Source organism: Chlorocebus sabaeus, chromosome 21 (assembly GCF_047675955.1).
Source record: "Chlorocebus sabaeus isolate Y175 chromosome 21, mChlSab1.0.hap1, whole genome shotgun sequence".
NCBI classification, from domain to species: Eukaryota; Metazoa; Chordata; class Mammalia; order Primates; family Cercopithecidae; genus Chlorocebus; species Chlorocebus sabaeus.
The window spans coordinates 98,092,309-98,097,116 of NC_132924.1; the positions used below are offsets into that span (position 1 = coordinate 98,092,309).

The 4,808-nt window shown below is 39.2% G+C and overlaps 1 pseudogene across 1 annotated transcript; it reads left to right on the top strand.

Annotated features, from left to right (window-relative positions):
- The first annotated feature begins 744 nt into the window (after positions 1 to 744).
- LOC103226832 (elongation factor 1-gamma-like) lies at positions 745 to 2,596 on the top strand (annotated as a pseudogene). Its single transcript, XR_012090073.1, has 3 exons — positions 745 to 1,293; positions 1,484 to 1,803; positions 2,137 to 2,596. The product of XR_012090073.1 is annotated as an elongation factor 1-gamma-like (transcript).
- Positions 2,597 to 4,808: the final 2,212 nt, after the last annotated feature.

The window sequence follows — 4,808 nt, forward strand, 5'->3', positions numbered from 1 at the left end:
AGCTTTGAAAATGATGAGTTTTGCTCCCTATTTGATGTTGAATGATTACAAGACTTGAATTGTGGGAATCAAAAAGTCAGTGCCGTTTTCAAAGAAATACTTTTGAGTAGCAGTACATGTGAAGAAAAGCACAATGCAATTATTCTATTAATAAAGTGACCAACACACAGTCGTATATTACAGTAGAAGCACATTTCACAATGGCTTTCTAAAGTAAATCAACATGTAAAATAATTCAAATAAAGTGATACAAGTTACACTTTGTTTTTGTAATATATTTTTCTCCAAAGGCATAGATATAGAATGTATAAAATACATACTTCGATATTTATAAATTATCCGAAATACTTTCTTTGCTACACAGGACTGGCCATGCGCAAGACTACGATATTGACAATTCGGGCCTCGGCTTTCCTCCCTTTATTTGGCATTTCGTGCCAAGTGGAACAAAACACACATTTCAGGGTAGGTAGGATTTGCTCTGTCTCTTCTTTTAACTGGCAATATGACATATGCACATAGTAAACGTTTCAAACAGTACAAAGATAAACATTTAGAGTAAACTATTCATCCTCCTCTCACTGTAGATCCTAAGTCCTGCAGTCCTCTTGGGAAGTAGCCTCTGCTGAGCTTCTTTCACGTATCTTTTCTATGCATATGAATGTATATTTTAAGCACATATAGATGGTATGTATCTTAAACCTCAGAAAGAATCTCTTCTTGCTCCTTCTCTGCGGAATCACCATGGCAGCTGGGACCCTGTACACATATCCTGAAAACTGGAGGGCCTTCAGGGCCCTCATTGCTGCTCAATACAGCGGGGCTCAGGTCCATGCGCTGTCCGCACCACTCCACTTCCACTTTGGCCAAACCAATCGCACCCCTGAATTTCTCTGCAAATTTCCTGCTGACAAGTATCCAGCATTTGTGGGTGATTGCGGGTTCTGTGTGTTTGAGCGCAATGCCATTACCTACTATGGAGCAATGAGTTGCTGCAGGGAAGTACACCCGAAGCAGTAGGTGGCGCAGTGGGTGAGCTTTGCTGATAGCGGTAGAGCGCCCCCAGCCAGGACCTGGGTGTTCCCCAGCATGGGCATCAGGCACCACAACAAGCAGGCCACTCAGAATGCAAAGGAGGAAGTGAGGCGAATTCTGGGGCTGCTGGACGCTCACTTGAAGATGAGGACTTTTCTGCTGGTTGAATGAGTGACTGGCTGGCATCACAGTCGTCTGCACCCTGTTGCGGCAGTATAAGCAGGTCATAGAACCTTCTTTCCACCAAGCCTTTCCCAATTTTGTAATATATTTTATTATATTTATAATATATATCATTATTATAATATATAATTATATATAAAATGTATGTTATTTTATCTATATATAATTTATATATTATATACAAGATATAAAATATTTTGTAATATATTTTAAAATATTAAAATAATATAATATATTATATGTATTTATTTGTATATATTACATGTTATAACCGCTGGTCCCTCACCTGCATTAACCAGTCTAAGTTCCCGGCTGTCTTTGGGGACGTGAACCTGCGTGAGAAGATGGCCCAGTTTGATGCTAAAAAGTTTGCCGAGAGGCAACCTAAAAAGGACACCCCATGGAAAGAGCAGGATTCACAGAAGAGAAGCAGAGCCCCAGGCTGAGTGGAAGGAGAAGAAAATGGCGGCTGCCACTGCTCCTGAGGAGGTGATGGATGAATGTAAGCAGGTGCTGGCCACTGAGCCTAAGGCCAAGGACCCCTCCGCTTACCTGTCCAAGAGTACCTTTGTGTTGGATGAATATTTATTTATTTATTTATTTATTTATTTATTTTTTGAGGAGAGTCTCACTCTGTCGCCCGGGCTGGAGTACAGTGAGTGGCGCGATCTCGGCTCATGGCAACTTCCACCTCCCCGGTTCAAGTGATTCTCCTGCCTCAGCCTCCTGAGCAGCTGGGATTACAGGCGCCCACTGCTACGCCCAACTAATTTTTTGTATTTTTAGTAGAGATGGGGTTTCACCATGTTGGTCAGGCTGGTCTCAAACTCCTGACCTCGTGATTCTCCAGCCTCAGCCTCCCGAAGTGTTGGGATTACAGGCGTGAGCTGCCGCACCTGGCCGCGTTGGATGAATTTAAGCAGCAAGGACTCCAACAAGGACACACTCCCTGTGGCACTGCCATATTTTTGGGAGCACTTTGATGAGGATGGCTAGTCCCTGTGATACTCAAGAGTATCGCTGGCCGGATGAACTCACTCAGTCAGATCTTCATGAGCTGCAATCTCATCACTGGAATGTTCCAGCGACTGGACAAGCTGAGGAAGAATGCCTTCACCAGTTTCATCCCCTTTGGAACCAACAATAGCAGCTCCATTTCTAGAGTCTGGGTCTTCCGAGGCCAGGAGCTTGCCTTTCCTCTGAGTGCAAATTGGCAGGTGGACTATGAATCATACACACGGAGGAAACTGGATCCTGGCAGTGAGGAGACACTTGGAATCCAAATATATCCATAGCGAAAGTTCGAGAGTACTTTTCCTGGGAGGGGGCCTTCCAGCAAGTTGGCCAAGACTTCAATCAGGGCACGATCTTCAAGTGAACATCTCTTGCCAATGCCTAGCTGCCTGCATCTGCCCCTTCAGGGAGATGGGGGTCATTAAAGGAAACTGAACATTGAAAAAAAAAAGAATCTCTTCTCTCCCACATGGCTTCCTTACTTTGGACAACTTTCTTAACCTCTGCTTGTTTCAGATGACTCATCGATATAAAATTAACATAACATCACAGAATTAATTTGGAATTAACTTGTATGTTTAATAAAGCTCCTGGAAAGGTATCTGACACATAAGGGAGCACTATGTGTTAGCTATTATTGTTTTTTACACTTTTGCCCAAACTCTTGCATTAATAATGGACATAATTAACTTTGGAATCCAAATTATTCCAAATTTTTAAAAAAGTTCTATAATACAGACTGTAGAGACAGGGTAATTAGCTGGGCATGGTGATGTGCACCTGTGGTCCCAGCTACTTGGGAGGCTAAGGGAGGAGGATCCCTTGAGCCCAGGAGGTCGAGGCTGCAGTGAGCCGTGATTGTGTCACTGCACTCCATGTCACTCCAAGGTGACATGGCAAGACCTTGCCTCAAGAAACAAACAAACAAACAAAAAAAACCAAACAAACAAAAAACAGACCGTAAAACGCTTCATGAACAGATTTGTACTAAATTCAAAATAGAATTTAAAAACCCTTTAAGCATATGCTTAGACTATACAGCGTATTCACTACAGAGCAAAATGTACCTTTCCTTAGATACTTTTGCTTTAATTATAAATAGCAGAAGAAAATAAAGAAAAACACATAGGCATTTTATGGATTTATTTGAATTTGTTCATTTGCTCATTTATTCATTTATTGTACACAATCTGTATCTGACACAAACCTATATGAAAAAAGATGCAAATAAAATAGGCACATTCTTTATTATTATGGAATTTGCAGGATGGTGGAGAAGCCACTCCATAGTGAAATAATTATATATATGATATTGCAACGAAAGGTGATATGCAAGGGGTGTGTTTGTGAGTGTGTGTGTGTATGTGTGCATGTATGTGTGTAAGTATATGTATGTAACCTGGTCTAGTCTTGGGTGTGGCAGGGGTCTTTTCTTTGGAAGTTTGAAGGAAAAATATTTTGATGTAAGAATTTTATTTCCACCAAATTTGTCACTTGATTCTGAAGATAATTCAATTATGTTCTATTATTGAAAGGCTTATAAAATATACCACATCACTCATATGCTCTCCTAAAACAGATTATTGGATGATATATTCCAATAGAACCTCTTTCTCATTCTCTCCTTTTCTTGACAAAGCCCTTTTTCTTCCTGTTTGTACAGAAATACACAAAGTCAGCGTGGAATGCTTCCAAAAGTTTTTGTTTTCTTACTTATAGGGTGTGTGTTAATTTATGTTACTGTTTTAATTTTAGTGTATATTGTTAATAAGCATTTAATTTTATATACAATAATTATATATATAAAAATAAAAATGTTAGGCCTGTGGTATATCTATGAAAGTAAAAACAATGATCTGAGTTCACATAAAGTAACCATAATTTACTTGATCTGTCTCATACAGGTGCACATTTCAATATTACAAATGTAAATTTTTGCTATTAGACAATATGCTGCAATGAATAAGCTTGTGCATACACAGGTTGAGTATACCTTATCTGAAATGCTTGGGACCAGAAGTGTTTCGTATTTTGGATTTTGGAAATTTTCATATGCCTAATGAAATATCTTGGGAAACCCAAGTCTTTACATGCATTCATTTATGTTTAATACACACCTATGCATAGCCTGAAGGTGATCTTATACAACATTTTAAATAATTTTGTGCCTGAAACAAAGTTTGTGTATCCTGAACCATCAGAAAGCAAAGATGTCACTGTCTCAGCCACATTTGATGTTTGTGAACAATCTGTGGTTGCCACCATTCCTGACTCTGAATTTACATGCTACCAATAAAGTAATCATTGTCTTACTCTTATTCCCACATAAGCACTTAACAGTGAAATGTATGACATACTCTTCATATAGTGAAAAAATGATGTGTTCAGGGTAACAAAGCAGCACAGTAGCATCATCAGAATACTTGCTTTTGAATAACAGCAACAACAGACAACAGCAAACTTTCAGTCTCCACATAGGCATTCAAAAAATTTAGGATTTTAACCATTTCAGATTTTTTTTATTCAAGATACTCAACCTGTATATCATTTTTCACCTATGCAAGTATATGTGAGAA